This window comes from Thermobia domestica, chromosome 1 (assembly GCF_964235325.1).
Source record: "Thermobia domestica chromosome 1, izTheDome1.hap1.1, whole genome shotgun sequence".
In the NCBI taxonomy this organism is placed as follows: Eukaryota; Metazoa; Arthropoda; class Insecta; order Zygentoma; family Lepismatidae; genus Thermobia; species Thermobia domestica.
Window position 1 is genome coordinate 117,933,192 of NC_137454.1, and position 21,851 is coordinate 117,955,042.

At 35.4% G+C, this 21,851-nt stretch overlaps 1 long non-coding RNA gene across 2 annotated transcripts in view; it reads right to left on the minus strand.

Moving 5' to 3' along the window:
- Positions 1 to 1,440: 1,440 nt before the first annotated feature.
- Positions 1,441 to 21,851, minus strand: part of LOC145688326 (uncharacterized) — a 101,486-nt gene continuing 81,075 nt past the window's right edge. For both annotated transcript variants that reach the window (XR_014131877.1, XR_014131876.1), the window contains exons 2-3: positions 3,401 to 3,559; positions 1,441 to 2,244 (exon numbers count right to left, since the gene is read on the minus strand). This is a non-coding gene — a long non-coding RNA (uncharacterized LOC145688326). The remainder of the gene's footprint in view (positions 2,245 to 3,400; positions 3,560 to 21,851) is intronic.

The following is a 21,851-nucleotide window of genomic DNA, read 5'->3' on the forward strand; positions in this document are numbered from 1 at the left end:
GTTGAGTAGCAGTAGAGGCAAGAGACTTTTGAACAAAGAAAACAGCAAAGCCTTGTACCGCATACTTAACGGAAACACGTGCTAGATAAGGCCTCACAAAATACCTTGTGATCGAAACATTTTGTCAACATTTGTGAGGTCCGTCTCTCCTGCCTTGGCTTGGCTGCCCCGTTCTGTGTTCAATGTGAGGCTGTCTTAAGTGTCACTGGCATTATTAGCGAGACTTGACTTATAGATATAAGACAAACCTGCACACTATTCATAACACTGATATAATTTCCTAAGTCATGTTTTACGAGTTTGTTGCATTAAATGACTCAGAATTTATGAAAAGGTTAATAGGAAACACTTCCCTCGAGATTAATGAGTTAGGAATAAAAAAAGGTTTCAAGTACATAAGAGTATTGCAAAATACTTTTAAATAACAAACTATAAATAAATATTTACATTGTAAAATATATTTGAATACATAGTTTGATCTACTTGTTTAATAAATGATAGTTTTCTTTCATTTTGGTATTTTGCTGCTATTTTCTGGATGAAATAGAAGAATTCGTTTGGAAATTAAACTAAATAGTTTTTCGTTCCTGTTTGGATTATTTATTGGATATAGTTATATTGAGTGTCGTTTTGAATATTAGTTCATTTGCTGTAAATTAAAAATAAATTCTTCATTCTATTCTGCGTTTTTAGTTATTTTTGTTTAGTTCCACCTCTAAGAATAATCTTGGGTTTGTTTCAATGATATTTTATGTTCAAGAAAGAACAGTACAGGGTTGTTAGAACTAACACTTTTCCGAGTTAAGTTCTATATCATGTAGCAAAGAAATGGAACACTGTTCGTAAGCCCGTTATTCAACTGTAGCAAAGAACTTCCAAGCGGATATTGGTGAGCGTTCTTCTCTTCTTCACAGAAGATCAGAGTAGTAACTCAGATAGATCAGATCTCATTGGAGATATACGTCTCATATTGTTTTCGTGCTAAAAATGAAACTTACACCCAAGTACCTAATTAAAACACAACTTTAAAAACTGTATCTTGGTGCAGATTTAGTCCTTATTCATCTGAACATTTGTTTCGTTTAATTTACCAAGCATATAGATCCAGCATCAATGCCTATGGTTAATTCCTACAACGTATGCAAAACCAGAGAAAATTCTCAAAGTAACGTCATTGAATTTTGTTTCGAGTTTCAGAAGCGTTGTACGTTTAAAAATATATCAATAAGTTAAGGATAATTGTATACCCATTTTCCTTTCCAAAGCTCCCCAACCTTGTTCAAAGTACAGGTTGGAAGAGGTAAAAAGTGTATGTAATTTAAGGTGATTTATGTAATTTAAGGTGAAAATCAACAGCTACCAAACATCTCAAAAAAAAAAAAAAGGATAAAAATTTTTAGTATTATACGAAAGGAAATCTTTAAAAATGAAAACGAACAGTTCAGCTGCTAAAGGACACAATTTTAATCAACTTTATTCCTTTTAAGAAAAAGCACAGATGTTAAGTTCAGTTGGATGGATGATCTTACCAGGAATAATGTAGATATTACAGAAGCTAAATGCATCGGACATCCATAGATGATAATTGGATGTTTTGTTAATGTTAACAGCAAAATCTGTCTAATTGTGATCATTACGTCACTGCAAATAGATCATTATTATGTAAAAGTTGAATTACAAACATTATTTTAAATATTGTATAAAAATATCACGTTATTTTCCCCTTTATTTAGGAATATAAAATTAAGTATATATAACCACAAACTCTGAAAACCAACTGTTTTGTCTACGTTTAGCAAATAATACTATGGAGGGAGTGATTATATATTTTTCTTCATGCTCAGTGTCTGTTTTGACTCTTATTGGGTAATATACAATGATAATGCTATAACTCATTTAGTGAATAAAAAACACTAGTCACGTTAAAAATAATTAATAAGCATGATTATGAGATATTTATGTGAAAGCTTTAACATGGTGCGAGATGATGAAATATATATTTAGTTTAGTATAACTATAGCTTACTATATTATTACTGAGATAACGTTGTATTGACTCTTTAAAAAAGCGTAAAATTTGGACGTATGATCAGTTCGACAGATTTCACTATACCACCATTATTCCTCAAAGACAATAATGCAGTACATCAGGAGGTGAAATTAATATTTATTTCATCACGAGGCATAAACCGAGGATCTACATCTCGTTTGTTCTTACATCGACCCATGTACTGGAACACATAGCCTGCAAAACAACAAACAAAAGGATTCATATAATTATATTCCTTAATTTTATATATTTCTTACGTATTTATTTGCATTTTGCAAATACGATAAATGCTCGTATATTTACTCACTTTATTAACCACAGAAATTTCATTTCATCACTATTTTTTATACAACTGAAAACGTTCATTAATTTGTATTAAGCATTAGTATAGACATTTTGTGTTCTGGCAATAGTTAGTTTTATTTATATATTTGTTCGTGAAAATTATCTTTAAAATATTAATAATCAAACTGTTCAATTGAAATACAGAGAAGTGAATGTTTTGAAAGTATAAAATATTTTACAAGACATGTAAACAAGCCTTTAATAGATTTCGAACCTGTTAAATATTGTGAAACTCTACACATAAAACTGAACAGAATTTTGTTTCCTGTTCGAAAGACATTTTCAAAAAAGTGTATATATTTTACATGAAGAAAAACTTTGTAATGAGAAAATAAATAAACTTAACCTCAACTATGTGAAATAAGAAAAACTAAACAAATATTTTTCATCAACTTCTAGGAAAGAATTGCCTCGGGGTACGTTCAAAATCCACCCGCAAAAGTACCCAGTATCAATTTTGAACACTAGTAACTTACTAAGAATAATGTTGATATCCTCAGTTGCATCAATTGATTCGAATATTTACTTTTTTCAATGTATTTATTCACTTAATCTTTTAGAAGAAAAAATATGATTTACTAAATGTTTTGGAAATCGAAAAACGATTATGTCCAAAAAGCAATATTTTGAATAGTTTTCTTTCAAAACGTTTTAGTTCGATAAAATATCCTGAAGTTAACTTCGCACAAAGTGGAAGGATTAAGCTTAAGATTGGAGTGGAAGGATTATATTTCTTATAAATATAATCTTAAAAATAAATCTCCTAAAGCATACTCATATTTCTTACGTGTGTGTGTGTATTTTCAAGATTACTGGTTCACTCTGCAATATTGTGTTTTTTATTTAGAGTTCAGATCTCAAGAAAAAATGTCTTAAATGTTATCTTGTTTCCACTAAGCATCTCATTAGAAAAACAAAGGAATACGCAGTAAAAATAAAAATTTTCATAAAAAGTAGTTTGAAATATTTCTACAAATATATGTGTAGCCTATATATAAATACTCACTTTTTCGATTGCATTTGTTGACGCAATCCAAGACACATCTGCTGCCAAACCATCGATATCTATTGTATTCGTTCTTGGCACAAACAGGAACAAACTCAAATGCACAACCACACGTTGGGCACTTCTTTATTGCAAGAACGTGTTCAAATACCATTAGTCCTGAAAAAAGTACAGTAGATTTTGCTTAATTGAATATTGAATAATTCAAACCACTGAAATTCCGAAAAAGAGTGTTTGTTTTTGCTGAAATACATATTGAAAGTAAAAACCATGTTTAATAATTCAAATTTTTTAAAGTTTAATTCAAAACTAAAACATCCAAACGCTTTCGAGTTAGAGATACTAATAATTAATCTGCTTCATTGGCCCCAGGCTCGAAGCGCATGTAATGTGTACTTCTATCTTTCGCTCTGCTAACAAATAGTAGTGAATAATATTTTTGTTCTGACTTGTGAATGATTTTTTTTTAAAGTTGCTCGTGATGAGTTAGAAAAAAATGTTCAAACTTACTTAAATCGCGTTACTAATCCAGTCCAGTACAGCATAACGGTGAAAGTGTAAAACCTCGTATCTCCACTTTTATGGAATTTTAGATTTTGGTTACATTCAATTTCTCAAATTTAAGTCTACGTGTGCAAAAACTCGTGAATGAAAACCCAATAAAAAAACATAAAAAACTACCTTTTTAAAACCTTGTATCGCATTTCTTGTGGTAAAAGCAGTACGGTTTTATTGCAAAATATTGGTTTTAATGAGTTACGAGTTTTTGCACTTTCGCTGTCGGATGCAAAATATTTTGCTATCACTATCCAGAAAGTACAGTATGTACGTACTGGAAAATTTTCCCTCAAGAACTACAATTATATTCCAGAAGAAGCAGCATTTTCTATAACAAAGTTTCCAGAAATATAAACGTTTTAAGAAATAAAGGCAGAAAAAACTTGGACAGTGAAAGGAAGCTCAAAACTGTTTGAAGTCAAGTTTTATTATTATTATTAGATCCGATTTATCAATATCACTTTTCTAGATCGCCAAAACTTATCCTTCCATAAATGACAGAGTGACTTTACTTTGCAAATGACTACTATAATCCAGTATTCAATGCTCATAGAACTCTTCATAGCTTTTAAGAGAACGTGTGTACAGGAGAAATCTGTCATGTCATAACTAACAAACTTAAAAGATTTCACGGGAAATTACTAGATTGGTACGAATAAAATTTCTGAGCGATAACAAACATCAGCATATTAAGGTCAGGCAACAAATGTCAAAAAATCTGAACATGGCTGGAAAACAGACAAGGTTAACCAGACAGTCGGGAGGCAATGGGCTGTTAAAGAGATTGTGTGAAAGTGCACCTTGAGAACGAAGAAATGATTTTTATTTACGATTCAAACTGCACGCCAAAAGGAAAAAAAAAACATTAAATGTACATTTGAGCCAGAGCACAATTCGCCGTTGGTTTGTCAAATTTAGTTCCAGTGACACGACATTGCAAAATGAACCCCGTGGGCACCGACCATCATCAAGTTCGGATGAACTTCTCACGAACACCGTGGTCGGAAAGTATTCGTATCATTGGAGACGAGTAAGGTATATATCATAATACCGTCGTTCGATGGCTCCCTGCAATCGGTAAGGTGAAAAGCTGAACTTATTTCTGCCACATTACCTGACAATAAACAACAAGAATCGCCATCTGGAGATGTCTAGTTCTCTGAATGTAAGGAATACCGGGAAAATTTCCGATCAACATGTAAGGTGGTTTCCAAATCCTAAAACATGTTTCTGGCACGACGGTTTGTGGTAAGAGTGATTCATAACGTCTTTCTCCATCGAGACGAAACCATCGCTGGAGATCGTTACAGTGCTGACTTCCATGAAGTCCTTGTAAATTTTCCCGTAAACATCCACCAATGATTAACAGACATGGTATCCGAAATTGTCCCGCAAAGAACCATGCAGACTCTCCATGAGTTGTAGTGAAACACTTCGTCATCCACCGTATTCCCCCAATATCTCTCCAACTGACTACCACTTCTATCAGTATCCAGAACACGTCTTTGGAAAGAAGACCTTCTTTGATTATTATCTGGCGGTGGAACGTGTGCAAGCTTCTTCTCAAAACCTATTTCCTGAAATGTAAATTAATAACTAACTAACTAACTAACTCTATGGCCCATGGAACCCGGAGGTTCAATGCCGCGTTCACAAAAGCTCTCCACCGACTTCTATCCTTAGCTAACTGCATCCAGTTTCTACTTTGTATTCCAATCTCTACGAGATCCATCTTAATATTGTCTTCCCCTCTGCGCCTAGGTCTTCCTAATGGTCGTTTTCCGATTGGTCTTCCAGTCAAAACTTTGAAAGTGTTTCTACTTTCTTCCATTCTAGCTACATTACCCGCCCACCTAAACCTCCTAGACTTGACGACAATAACAATGTTGGGTAAGCGATATAAATTATGTACTTCCTCGTTATGAAGTTTCCGCCATTCCTCATTCCCGTTCCTCTTGGGTCCGAATATTCGTCTCAGGATCTTGTTCTCAAATACTTTCAGTCTATGTTCTTCCCTCAGAGTAAGTGACAATTTTTCACAACCATACAGAACAACAGGCATGATTATCGTTTTGTATATTTTAGCTTCAAATTCCTCGACAGAATTCACGACGACAAGAGCTTTTGAACCGAACAGTAACACGAATTCCCTGCTTTTAGTCGACATTTAATTTCTCCGTGAATATGATTTTCCTCTGTTAATATTGATCCTAGATATTTGAAACTATCTACTTTATCAAAAGTATTATTTAATATTTTAACGCATTCCGGTCTAGACGCACTTCCATGTACTTAGTTTTTTCTACATTTAGTTCTAAACCCACGTTCCTGCAAGCGTTTAATAAGATCTCTGCATTTCTTTCTATTGTTCTCCTATCATCCCCTATTAAATTTACATCATCAGCATATGCCATAACCTGGTGAATATCGTTCAACTGTAGGCCCTGGTTGCTATCTTTGATTTTCCTTATAGCGTATTCCAGGACGAAGTTAAATAATAATGGCGACAACGCCTCTCCTTGTTTCAGGCCATTTTCGACATGAAAGCTCGTGGACAAAAACTTTCCTAACCGGACTTTACTTTGGGATTCATTTAAACATGTCTTATTAGCTTTCTCGGTATTCCAAGTTCTGTAAGAACGTTGTATAATGTTTTTCCCTTAAGCGACTCGTGCGCCTTTCTAAAATCAATAAATATTTTAGTTGATGTACCGGGGTATTGTATTCCCAATTTTTATTCGAGTAAATATTTGGTCGACAGTTGATCGATTTCGCCTAAATCCGCACTGATAATCTCCAATAATTTCATCTGCGTATGGGGTCAATCTTGCTAATAGAATATTTGAAAGGATTTTATAGGATGTTGACAGAAGAGAAATGCCTCGATAATTATTTCAGTCATTTTTGTCTTCTTTCTTGTGAATTGGGACAATGATTAATTCTTTCCACTCTTGTGGCAATTCTTCCTTGTCCCAGATAAGGAGAAGAGTTTGTGTATCTTGTTCCACAATTTCTCGCCTCCAGCTAAAATTAACTCAGCCGGAATTTCATCTACACCCGGAGATTTGTGTTTCTTTAATTTCTTTAAAGCGGTTTCTACTTCTATTCGGTTGGGTTCTGGAATATACGGTTCTGCGGTGTGTATCTCCTTTTCTCCACGCACACTACTTTTTGGTTCGGTGTTAAACAAATCGTCAAAGAAATCTTTCCATCTATTTCAGATGCTATCCGTATCAGTGAGAACTGTACCGTCAGATTTATTTAATATATAAGCACGAGGTTGATAACCTTTCTTAAATTCGCTGATCCCCTTATACATGTTTCGGATGTTTTTGTTTTTACTATTTTCTTCAAGTTCCTTAATTTTAGCTTTCAGAAAACAGCGTTTTTTTGTTCTAAAAGTTTTGGAACTTTCCCGCCTGATATCTGCGAAATTTTGTGTAGTTATTTCATTCGGATTTTGTAACCAGCGTAATTTTGCCTGTTTTCTCTTCTCTGCTAGTTTTATGCATTCCTGGTCGAACCATGGTTTGTTCCTACGTATTTCCGGGTGTCCCAATTTTTCTTTTGCTGAAATTTTAATGCTATCTCTAATTTCAATCCAGTTATCCTCAACACTAGTGCACTGCGAATCTTCTAAAACCGAGAATCTATTCGAAACTTCAATCTGGTATTTCTCTCTTACCTGGCTCTTTTCTAATTTCTTTAAATTGTATCTCTCCGTTTTCGGACAATGTATATTACCTTTATTCAACGATAATCTCTCTCGTATTATCGCTGCTACCAGGTAGTGATCAGTGTCACAGTCAGCCCCTCTAAACGACCGAACATCAATTATGCTAGATTGCCTTCTTCTATCTACTAAAACCTGATCAATTTGATTATGTGTTTTTCCGTCTGGTGATGTCCAAGTGTATTTATGAACGTCGCGATGTGGAAATTTTGTACTCTTCACGATTAGGTTTTTGGATGTTGCAAAGTTCACGAGTCTAACATCGTTGTCATTACTTTCCTTATGCAGACTTTCGTTCCCTATAATCGGTTTGAAAATATCCTCTCGTCCTATCTTCGCATTGAAATCCCCTAATAGAATTTTCATATGGTATCGCGGGAGTTGGTCAAATACCCGTTCCACTTCTTCGTAAAAACTGTCTTTTATATCGTCATCCTTATCTTCAGTTGGGACATGTACATTTAAAACAATAATATCACACCACCGTCCCTTAAGAGTAATAAAAGAAAGTCTGTCAGTAACAAATTCAACCCGTTTAGTTGCTGGTAATATTCGTTTATGAACGAAAACTCCTGTTCCTAACTGGTGATTTTTATTTCCTTCCCCGTAAAAGAACGTAAAATTTCCGGAATTCACAGATCAATTTCCTTCCCACCTAACTTCCTGAACTCCAACTACGTCCATCCTGTATTTCTCTAACTCACTCGTTACGAATTTTAACGCGCCTGCCCTATAAAGTCTTCTAATATTCCATGTTCCGAATCTCATGTCCATTTTCTTTCGCTGAGGTCCGGTCGTGCCAAGTTATCAGTCCTTGTCCGAGGCTTTTGTGAATATTTCTGAACAAGTGCTTTTTTTAAAGGATGAGGTTGTTAGCCTTACCCAAACCCCCAAGCTGGAGGACCACTCCTAGTCGGCTGTCCGCGACTGCTTTTTCAGTATATTCGCAGCTAACCTCTATATCTAGAGGCCTTCTCCTCGATCCGCAACCTGAGGGCGCGCCATGCCGTGGTGAAAGGAACCCACGTTACACGGAATGTAAATTAATATTTAAATAAAATGTGAAATATGATACGAAAAACGGTCAAACAATATATCTATTTCGTAATAAGATCGTTACTTTAAAGTACTTTACACATTCATATAAACATTTCATAAAATTCAGCACTTCTAGTAATATCTAACAGCAAGTGCCATCTTGTGTGCTCATTGTAAAACGAATAAAATATTTTCTTTTATTTGTTACCTTATTCGATATCAGAAGACACAACCAAATGAATCAGTGTCTTGTATTGTAGCTGAAACATAACTTTATCTTACAGTACAATATTTATAATATGTAACATTTAAATGCGCAGTAGTTAAGGGAATGAGCTAAAATATGTACTGACTTCCGGGTGGTGATCCATCTTAACTATCTAGCGTAAAAATCAATACCATTTCAAGTGGGGTTGTAATATGGCTGTAAAGGAGTGTCTAGGTTATCATTAGGGAAAGACAAACAATAGATACAACCTACTAGTTAGCATTGTATTATGCTCCACACACTTACTTCGGGTGGGTAAAACCGGTTTTTATAAAAAATAAAAACGAAAACTGCTTTCTAGAAATATAGAAAATAAAAAAACGGCATTTCTAGTTTTTCACCGAAACCAGTTTCGGCTTTTTATTTAGAACTGCTTCGATTTTCCCCCGAAAAACATATGATAGAAAACCGAACCGGTTTTGATAGAAAACTTGGCTTTTTAAAAATTTAAACCGGTTTTGGATAGGTTCTTGAAATTTTAAAAACTAGTTTCGGTTTTCCTAGAAAAAAGCTTTTGGGCCCACCTCTAGTAGGCCTACATAGTAAACAAATATCCTTTTTTTTCCAGCGAACTAAAAACTGCAAATTATTATTGGGAAGGAACGATTATATTTAAGCACCACGGAAATTGTTTTTTCGTTCCTATTTTCTCGAAAACTGTGCTTTAAAAATTGCCCTCAACCATTTTAATTTGTTGTTTTCTCAATACGATCTATATAGACTGATAAGTTATTTGTCCTATACACTGAAGTGCCACTGAATTAGGGACCTGATAAATGAGGAGTCCAGCTAAGTGAGGACCTTTTTCAACCTTGAGAGCAACTGCCAAGCGAAAGAGGGCGTGTTGTTTGCCACGGTGTTATTTACCGGAAGTCAATTTTCGTGAATATGTTGTTACAGTATTTTCATTGTGTTTTATCAGATCCCATTATCATGAAGATTCACACACATTTTATGTAAAAGTTAAGGGTTGCCAGGTATAATATCACATTAGCTTCATGAATTGATATAATTGCACTTTTTCTTTAACACAGTTTTTAATATTACTCATATCTTCTGTTATATAATATTCTATTTTTCCGTTTTGTTCTACGACTAAAAAAATGGGTGTTATATACTTAAGAAAATGGAATAAAATATTTCAGTTTTATATTTCACGGTTATGCAGTGTAGACCAAAGGAGAGGGTGACGATGAGAATGAAGAAAAATGGTGGAATCAAGAAAGTGGGAGGAAACAGGAAAGATCCCGAGAAAACCCACGGACACGGTGTTTGTTCAGCAGAAAGCTCACTCGGCGCAAGCTGAGATTGAATCAGAGACTTAAGGGCTAAACACTCTACTAATGAGCCACCGTAGACCCTATATACTATGCTAAATAAATGTATATACAATTTGGGCAGTCACAAGAATAGGCAAAGTTACAAAGTGCTAGTTGTAACAAAAGTACACATGTTAAATTATGAAGCTCAAAGCTGATCTCATATAACACTTCTGCTAATTCTAACTCGTTTCTAATATCCCACACCAACCTTTCTTCAGAGATAACACACAAGAAGTAGAATTTGTGCACCCAGAAGCATGAAATAAAGTAATGATTGTAACATCACATCGCATTTGGTTCATATTCCTAGGCGGCTCCTATTGGAACCTTGATCTCTGAATTCTGTACAAACTGTATTAAGAAAAATATAAATCCGAATAAAATTCTACTATTAACAATCTCTCTTTATAAATGATATTGGTGTCCTTCGTCTAGTAAAAGGGGCTTTCTACTCTTACTAGTTTTGAACTCCCTGCAAACATCCAACAAAAATACATATCGCGCACGACACAAGTTTTTGATCTTTTATATCTGATTACTACAGAGGGTGAACAGGCTTTACACGAGCTGCATTACAATTAACTTAGTTGCTGAAATAAACAAGTTTTGGCTCTCATTGACGGAAAAATTATCATGAAGGAAAGTCATTGGCGGAATAGTTATAAGATACCCTCATGATATTAAGGGCTGTCCATAGGTACTATAGGCTGAACACCTTTGTACAACAGCAGATGGAACATTCAATCTTCTATTCTTACAGCTGATGAAGTTATTAATCACCTGAAGGAAGTTCATTTTTAGATACAAGTAGGCCTACATGCTCTATTGACAACAGTGATAGATGATGTAGTTTCTCTTGACTGGAAGAATTAACGTTAATGCCACTAGTAAAAAAGTGTCAACGCTTGGATAAATGTGTAACTGAAAAACGCTGAATCGAATAAAAATATCTCTAAACATATCCATACCTGGAGTCACGAGAAAAATAACCTCAAGCTTGGGCTCTTTGAAGAATTATTTATGTCAATGGTAACAGTGTCCAGATTTGGTTACATTTCTAGTTGCTCTTTTCATACAATTTGAGAATTTTGAATCCAGTGGAACTATTTTTAAACATATTTGCCCATGTCAACACGAATAAAGTGACCTTAAAGATGGGCTCTTTTATCTCAAATAATTTTTGATTTAACGATAATTTACTAACCTCTCACCTGAAACAACAGTAACTAGCAGTGTAATGAAAATCCTGAGAGCAATGCAAAGTTCAGGAAATACAAGTATTGCGACTTCAATTGTTAAATCTCATTGAAAAGAAGAAGTAAAAGCCGTTTATTTTCTGTGACTTGGTCAGATCCAAGAAAGTAGCTGCACACACACCGACTTTCTTTTAAGATTATCACCCACATAATCTCAATAGGTTGTAATTAATTTTTTGATTGCATCACTGTCATCCAAAGTATTTATCCTGAGAGTGGTTTCAAAATTGCTCAAATATTACTCATTTCTGCAAGCCGAGAATCCATTTGAGATACGATTTTGGGTACGATTACATCAAAAACCCAATATTTATATTGTCCTTCTTCGGTTTATTCTGGGAGTGTTTCAGTATCAAATGTTTCCAATGCAGTATTTAACTTCTTATATCTATATGGTCTAAATTTTCACTTCAAACATTCAAGAGAATCAGTGGTTCAAACTTGGAGAAACATAATTTGCCCATTACTTCCGGTATCCCATCACGATACTTTGTAAAGCTTTCGTTACTTCTGGTAGTTTTTCTGCTTTAGGTTTCACTGTTTCAATTCGCGCACAGAGCTCCCTTGTTGTTGTGTGGTTAGCCTACAAGCCTTTGGCGTGGGATACTTGAGTTCGATTTCCGGTGGGAACTCATGTGATTCGGATTCCATATTAAGCTGTGGGTCCTCGTTTCTTATAGCTTTACTGCTAAACTCAACGCTAAATTCAAATCGACTTCAATTCGTGCGTACTCCATATTCTTTCAGAAAGGCTATAGATTGTCCACCCACATATTTCAATGATGTTTGATAATCTCTGTAGGCTTGAAACTATCTAAGTAATAATATAAAAGAGACTAAACTTCATTCTTGTTAACAAAGATGTTTAAAAGATTGTTAAATCCATATATTTAAATCTAATTTAGGAAAGTTATTTAATATTAAAAGAAAACATTTTAATCACTTCCTCTCCCGAAGACCTTGCAATGCGCAAAATGTGTCAAAATGATATCTAAAGACCTTACTGATGAAAAAAAGCAAAGGAGGGTGGAAATGTGAACAGACCTGTTGGAGAGGTAAGTGAAGTTTTGGGCTGTAATAATCATATATGATGAAACCTGGATCTTTGCTTATTACCCTGAAACAAATCGACGACGTGTCCAATGGAAGAGTGCTGACTCCCTACGACCAGCAATCAAAACTACTCCATACTCATCTGATCTTGCCCTCAATGACTTTTTTCTTTATCACGTTGAGCGCTGCGGTGAATTTTGCGTCTTTTTTAAATAGGCCAACATATAATTTTGAAGATGAAAACAATAAATAAAATGCAATGTTACTGGACCATTAGCACAAAACTTTTCGAAGTTGCCGTGTCGGTCCCTTCTATGGGGAAGTCTGAACAAGATCGGACTAATGGCCTCCTAAGAAAGTAACCTAACAGAGTAGACATGTCGGTCCCATGGAACCGACGCAGTCCGTCGGGCGAACCACATGTCGGTACCATGGGGCGTACATGGCGCTTAACGTGTTACCCAAGGATCAAAACGGTGTTTAAGGGAAGACATTTTTATGACACTGATAGCATTTAGGCTAATAGGACTGCAGGTCTGAAGTTCATTTCAGAAATAGAGTTCCGAAAATGCTAGGAAGAGTGGAAAAGCTGGCATCAGTGTATACCTTCCCAAGAACAGTACTTTAAAGGTGATCCCATTAATGTACAGCAATAAGATATGTAGTATATTTTGTGGAACGAGTTTGCGAATTTAATTGATCTCATGGTTCTTGATATTTTTTTTCTCTTGAGCGGACGAATACATACATGAACAAAGAGAAGGAGTTTTGGTAAACCAAACTTCCTAAAAAATTAAAATTATTCATTTTTATTTATCAATAATGGCCATTAATTAATATACTTTTATGAATCGTATTTGTACATACGATATAGGAAGGACTATATAAGCAATGCAAACGTTAACTAATATAAAGGTAGAATCCCTGCAGCGGTAATATGATGTTTCTTGTTTGATTGTACGTAGATACACTGAATAAGAAATAAGTTAAACAAATGTAAAATAATTTTTTAAAACAACAAAAATTTAGATTCAAGAAGCTGCTGTTATTTATCTCTAAATTACAATATGTGTTTTGCAGGAGAAAGTGTGTACTCTAGAAAAAATCCGTATAATACACCATAACTGACCATTAAGTTTGTTTGATACATAAAAATTATCACATTTTAAAACAAATAAGAGCTTATGGTAATGAAAAGAATCATACTTTTGATCACTACAGTTTTAGGGTGAAGGTGATTAATAACTTCAGAACAAGCTCTTTATTTCATGTATGTTCTAATAGAAAATACTAACCATCTTATTTTATTTTTAAATTTAACTTGAAAACAAAATTTGTTGAACTGACAAGGAAATTCTCCCTCTATATTATTTAATGTTACAAATAAAAAACTTTCTATTAACATAAACGCCTAATGAGATAATTCGTTTCTAAAGAACGAATTGCATTTTGAATGCATACAAAGGGTGTATCTTTAATGATGGGTCAAACTTCAAGGGATGACAGAGAAGGACAAAAGAAGTGATTTAAGATAAGAAGTTGTTATCCGAGAATGGGTCAGTTCTGAGTTATATCCCGCCGAAAATGTACCAAAATAGAACAAAAATGAATAGAATTAAAGAATGAATTGTCGGAGAAAGGACGGGTCAAAGGAAATTGTGCATTATTGGATCTGGAGGTTCGATTAAGGTAGAAATCGATTACGAATACCGGAGGCATAAGGGTATATTCACAGGAAATGGACATACTCTTCGTACCGGAGTCAAATATCCGACGTGGAAGCTGTGTTGTAATTCTTGTACGTAGAACCGTTTGAAATATCGCGAGCGAACAACATTAATACAGGATGTACACAGTGGTATTCGTTTAGAAAAGACATGGCTACAGTAGTTTCAAAGTAGGTTGCACCAGCTACTGATAGTACAAATGGAGGTGAGTTTTGAAAATGAAATGAAATCTTTGAGTTTTACGTCCCACGATTATGCCGGTTAGGCTAAAGGAGACCGTGATGATGAATGATGAATGAAATGGTGGAATGAAGAAAGTGGGAGGAAACGGGAGAACCCCGAGAAAACCCACGCACACGGTGTTTGTCCACCACAAAGTTCACTTGGCGGGGCTGGCATCGAACCCGGGACCCCTAGCACCAGAAGTGAACGCTCTACCACTGAGCCACCGCGGCCCCGGGTAAGTTATCATCATCATCATTATCAATAGTCTACTAGACTTGGCGACCTTTAGACACAAGAGTCCCTGTACCCCACAGTTCGAACATCGTTGATATGTAAACATTCCCTTTTACCTAGGTAATATCATCCTTGATGCATCGTGGTTTCGTGGTAAAGCACTCAGATCTGAATCCAGGTGTAGTGGAGTCCATCCCAAATCATGTAAGGTTTCGTGTTCGACGACATCATTGTACTGGTGTCTCCGGGTTTCTCTTAGTTTCATATTCCATCAATAGCTTCAAGGTGCGTTTTATTCCTCTTTCTCGACGCTGTGACAAGTACAATGCTCCACACGCAATCTTGCATAAATCTTTTCTTCAAAACCCTGTTTAGTAATCCATAACAAAACACGTTTCGTCTTGTTAAAAGCGTCATTCGACACCCACGTTTGAAGAACTTGCAGATATGGTGTTTGTCTATGGGCTAGCTAATGAAAACAGTCGTGCAACTGCAAGGTTATATCACAACAGGTATCCAGACAGGCGACATCCAAAGTACTCCATGTTTCCGAGGCTATTTCGGCATTTACGGGAAACGGTACACTTGCGCTCATTACCTCACGACCGCGGAAGGAGACGAACATCCAGGACTCCAGACCTTGAATAAAAGGTTCTTGATCGTGAGGCAGAATAACCTTTGAAAAGCACTATAGCATTATCACATGAAGTGGAGGTTGATCACAGTACTGGGTGGGAGAGCACTCCTACAACAACTATTACACCCTATCATCCACAGAAAGTTCAAGACCTGCATCCTACAGACTTTGCACCCCGTGTGGTGTTTAGTGAATGGGTAGTCCAGCGCTATTTGCACGACACCAGTTTCATACCGCGATACTCTTCACAGATGAAGCCTGTTTTACGAGAGAGGATGTATTCAATAGCCGGAATATCTATGTGCGGGCCGACAAAAATCCCCATGGTACCATTGTGTATGGACATCAACAGAGATTTGGGGTAAATATCTAGGTAGACATAGTCGGTGACAAGCTTATATGACTATATCTATTACCGTTTCGCTTAACTGTACCAAGTGTACTCATTGTTCGAGCAAGAAACACTCCCTGAATTATTAGATGTACCTCTTGATGTTCGTCAACGTATGTGGGTTCAGCATGACGGGGCCCCAGCACACTTTGGAGTAGCTGCTCGTCAGTACCTTGACCATTCCTTCCCGCATAGGTGGATTGGAAGAAGAAGTCCTATTTCTTGGCTGGCACGATCCCCTGATCTGAATCCAATTGATTTCTTCTTGTGTGGTTATGCAAAATCTCTCGTTTACGATACACCTGCAAAGAACGAAGAAACCATCCTTGCTCGAATACTCGCTGAATGTGATATCATTAGCACGAAACTAGGCATCTTCGAGAGGATGAGACAAAACTTATTACGGCGATGCCATGTGTGCATCGAAACCAGGGGACGAGGTTTTGAGCATCTGTTGTTAATGTAAGTACATTTGCTCTTTCTACCAGAATAATTGTCAGTCATGTCTATCTATATATATAAAAGAGAACGTACAAATCCTTTGTTAGCTCATCACGCTAATACGGCTGAACCAATTTCTTTCATTTTTGGGGGGTTATTAAGATTTGGACCCTAGATGGTTTTTATCATATCACTTTAATTTTCAATTACCAGTGTCTTGAGATAATTGACCATTCAAGTGTCCATAACGTACAAATCCTTTGTTAGCTCATCATAGCTAAAACTAACCGTATTTATATGCAACCCACATGACCGTGTCACTCGGCGGGTTAACATAAATGACAGGCGATATAATGTTAACATTTACTCCAATCTTCTATGGTTTTTATCATATCACTTGAAAGCGAAAAAGTAAAAATTATCTAAGTAACAAAGTTTATTGCGTTCCAGGGTGACCCCAGCGAAGCGGGGTGAACGCTGCTAGTCTTTAATATGTGTCGTTCTCCATTACCATACACGCACTGTACGATTGCTGCACCCGACCTCCTACGTCACTCCGTTGTCGTTTATGCCATACATATTTCTTGCTCCAAGGATTCTGCTTCCTAGGATCGCTCTCAACCTTCGGTAATATCCGGACTTTGAGATCCCACATTCTGCCACACCCCTGTCAACTGCCACAAGTGATACCGATTTCGTGACGCCCGCAAATCGCCTTTTGCTTTGTTATATCCTCTTGAATCACTGTCAATTCTCACTGGCCCTTTTCCCAACGCTCCGATAGCAATACAGTACATTTCTGTGATTCTTCTCTTGCGCCACCACTGTTTTCCCATCGATTTGTACCTGAATCGAATCTCCGTGTGAAATAATGCACTATTTCCTTTGAACCGACATTTCTCTGACAATTCGTTATCTAGTTCTATTCATTTTTGTTCTATTTTGGTACATTTTCGGCGGGCTATAGCTCAGAACTGACCCATTTTCGGAACACAATTTCTAATCTTAAATCACTTCTTTTGTCTTTCTTCATCGTCCCTTGAAATTTGACCCATAATTAACGATACACTTTGGTGAAATATAAGAATTAATTAAACACTCAGTCAACACTCGTCAAAAGTATGTGACAAGGAATAGATTATTAGCTGAGTACTATTAGTTGAGAATCGACAACCAATAAAAGCAGTATTTTTTTAAATATTGCACAATTGATATTAGCTTATGTTTTGGAGAAAAACCGAGACATATTGAGTTTTGAACAATGGCTTGGGGACAGATGATGTAAGTCCGGGACTATAAAAACTCTAGATATGCCTGGCTATTATCCTGAGTTTCCCTTTGTGACTGCAAAATGTTGAGGATCCAACCAATACAGAATATAAAAACAGAACCAGAGCAAGGATAAATAACAACATTTAACAATTGGGGGGGAAAATAAGAGGCAAAACACAAACATCAAAATAAACAAAATGATGGAATATCCAACTGAAGAACCCAAAGACAAGTAAATAAGAAATAACCAACCTACCTATACAAGACTATCCTTCGAAGAAGTATATTTTATTGTGGATCTTTCATATAGGTGCAGTAATATAAATAAGTGAAAGATAAAACAGCCTTCATCGGAAAAGAGAGAATCCTTCATCTGTCTTCATCGGAAGCCTTCATCAGTCTCAAAAGACACATAGCAGTGTTGTCAAAGGATTGGCACAAAGATTAGCTAAATGAGAGGTGCAATGATAATAATTTTGGGTGAAACATCGGTAAAAAGTTATTTGTGAAATCCGTTGTCTATAAGCATGTTTTAAAGTTACAGATATAAAATAAACAATATGTTATACTCAAGTCTTTGTCAATAGGATGTAACAAATCCTTGAATTTAGGGATCGTGTCAAATTGTTTCCGGTACTTTTGTTCATATTTTGGATCCATAATAGTTCAGAAATAATTAACACTACAGTACTTACGTTATATGTTCTTTATTTAGAAAAAAATACAGAATAATTAAAAGATCGCAAAGAACAAATGTAACAAACACCCACCTTGCTTTTATTCACGCATCAACAGCTAATCTCGTTCGTATCGGTAATGTTGTGTTATTCATGTATCGCAATGGAAGCTCTGCGAACTAAAGAACATGAAGGTTGAAATTGTTCTCCGCTAGAGGGCAAGGGTAACAGATGACAATACAAGATTATGGAAGAGTGGTTACGCTGCACTCCCAAACTTGGATAGGTTGTTTTTTCTGTAAAAAGTCGCTAGATTTGTAAGTTGTAATTTTAAAAAATCGGAAAAATTATTTCTTGTTTCTTTCTTAGAGGTTGAATCCCCTACATTTAGCAACTTTCCCCCCAAATTGGCGACACTGCTACATAGGGAGAATCGGTCTGTCTTCATCATACACATTGCACATAGACAACGAGAATCCGTGAATGTTGTTAATATAGGAAATATTATGATTCACGTGAAGGAAACTAGAGGTATTGTGTAGTTCGAAAAGAAGTTGAGTTTGTTACAACAAACCACTCTGAATCAGGGACATGAATTTTCGTTGATATTTTTTTCTGAAAACTACATCTTTTTTTACAGTTTATGTACTTTGTTAAGTCATATTTAGAGTAGCAGAAGGGATTGCATATAATTTATCTAACTTGTAAAATAGAGTGCCCCTTTGTTAGTAGTTGGTTTGTTGAAGTTTAGTGTCCCTTTCCAACACCGAAGTTATATGAGACGTGACCCTACCATATAACGGGGAAACTGATCTACCGTAATATTCTCAAATTTCAAGGCTCCCCCAACGGGAATCGAATTCGTGACCCTGTGCACCAAAGTAGCGCGCGCTAGTAACTAAAGCGTTTTTCACAGTCCTTTACACTCTTCAAAAACAAACCGCGTAACTTGATGATGTATCACTGCGCGCACGACTATTTGCTGATTGGTGAAGAGGAAATTGTTTTGTCTGTTTCCCGCTATATTTCTGCTGCAGCACGTGCATGTATTTCTGTTACTGCGATGTGCATTACTCGTCTCACTATCACACCATTGCCGAGATATAGGGCAAAATACCCAATACTATATAATCTCCCCTCCTTTAAGAGCAACTGAACATTGTTATTTTTCTCCAAACTGTAATTATAGATGAAATTGCAATGAGTTATGTCAAATTATCAACTGAACGATAAAGAGATTGAATTTGTTGAATAAGATGTCGATAGAGTCTTCATACTCTCATGACTGATATTAGTTTATGACGTAGGTTTTCTGTTAGATATCAAATAAAAGGATAAGTCACGAGGATTCAAAATATATTTTATAGTTATTTTACATTACATATAACAAAGGAAGTAAAAAAATAAATGCTCTGTTCAATAAATAAGTAAACTCAGTAATTTTCAAGTTCTTGCAGAATTAACAATTGCTTGTTCCAAACACTCGCTCACCTGTAATGGAAACGTACAAGGAGGTCAATTTTGAAATGAAATGAAATGAAATGAAATCTTTTGAGTTTTACGTCCCACGATTATGCAGATTAGGCTAAAGGAGACGGTGATGAAAACATGAACGAAATGGTGGAATGAAGAAAGTGGGAGGAAACTGAAAAACCCAGAGGAAACCCACGCACACGGTGTTTGTCCACCACAAGGTTCACTTGGCGCGAGCTGGGATCGAACCAGGAACCCCATGTGCCAAAGGTTAACGCTCTACCACTGAGCCATCGCGGCGCCCAAAGAGCTCAATTTTGAATAGAAGTCGTGAGTAGTGATGTGAGGCGGAAAATTTTCCGCTATATTTTTCCGGAAAATTTTCCGTTCTAAAAAATATCAGTAATCAAGTAACAATTCCTCAGCAATCATGAAATTGATTGAATTCATGTATAGAAATGTTAAAAACTGAAAGATCGTTTAAAGAATCTGAAAATTTTCATGGCTCAGACAATTTTCAGTACTATGTAGGAACAAGTTAAACAATTTTTCATGAATCGAAATATTTTCTGCTTTATATGGAAAAATTGAAGAATTTTTTATGAGTCGGAAAGTTTTCATAGATCGGAAAATTTTCATCACGATGTAGAAACAAGTGGAAAACACTTTTCATAGGCCTGACAATTTTGGATATTATGTATAGTGATGTTAGGTGGAAAATTTTCCACTATATTTAACTGCACATAGAGCTACAAAATTGAATTTCAGTAGAGGAAAGTTAGTCAGCAACAAATTATAATTTTCCAATTAGCTTTCGGGAACCGGAAAATTTTGTATTTCAAGTTGGGAAATAAAACTTTAAACAGTGTTTCTCTATATATATATAGAAGAAAATTTTTCACCTCACATCACAGTTAAACAACGATGTAGGAATAAGTGCACTATTCTTTTACAAATCGGAAAATTTTCCGTTTCAAAATTTCCCGGAAAATTTTCATCACTGTATGGGACACAATTTTTCGATTCATGAAAAATTGTTCCACTTGTTCCTACTTCGTACTGAAAATTGTCTGAGCCATGAAAGTTTTCAGATTCTTTAAACGATCTTTCACTTTTTAACATTTCTATATATGAATTCAATCAATTTTATGAATACTGACGAATTATTACTTAATCACTGATATTTGTTAAGAACGGAAAAATTTCCGGAAAAATATAGAAGAAAATTTTCCAACTCACATCTCAACTAAACAACTATGTAGGAATAAGTGGAATATATTTTTATGAATCGGAAAATTTTCATCACTGTACAGGACAGACAACTTTTCGATTAATGAAAAATTGTTCCACTAGTTCCTACATCGTACTGAAAATTGTCTAAGCCATGAAAATTTTCAGATTCTTTAAACGATCTTTCAGTTTTTAACATTTCTATATATGAATTCAATCAATTTTGTGAATACTGACGAATTGTTACTTAATCACTGATATTTGTTAACGGAAAATTTTCCGGAAAAATTTAGAAGAAAATTTTCCACCTCACATCTCAACTAGACAACGATGTAGGAATAAGTGGAGTATGTTTTTATGAATCGGAAAATTTTCCGGAAAACTTTCATCACTGTACAGGACAGACAATTTTTCGATTCATGAAAAATTGTTCCACTAGTTCCTACATCGTACTGAAAATTGTCTGAGCCATGAAAATTTTCAGATTCTTTCAACGATCTTTCACTTTTTAACGTGTCTATATATGAATTCAATCAATTATATGAATACTGACGAATTGTTACTTAATCACTGATATTTGTTAAGAACGGAAAATTTTCCGGAAAAATATAGAAGAAAAATTTCCACCTCACATCTTAACTAGACAACGATGTAGGAATAAGTGGAGTATGTTTTTATCAATCGGAAAATTTTCCGGAAAATTTTCATTGTACAGGACAAAATTTTTCGATTCATGGAAAATTGTTCCACTAGTTCTTGCATCGTACTGAAAATTGTCTGAGCCATGAAAATTTTCAGATTCTTTCAACGATCTTTCACTTTTTAACGTTTCTGTATATGAATTCAATCAATTTTATGAATACTGACGAATTATTACTTAATCACTGATATTTGTTAAGAGCGGAAAATTTTCCGG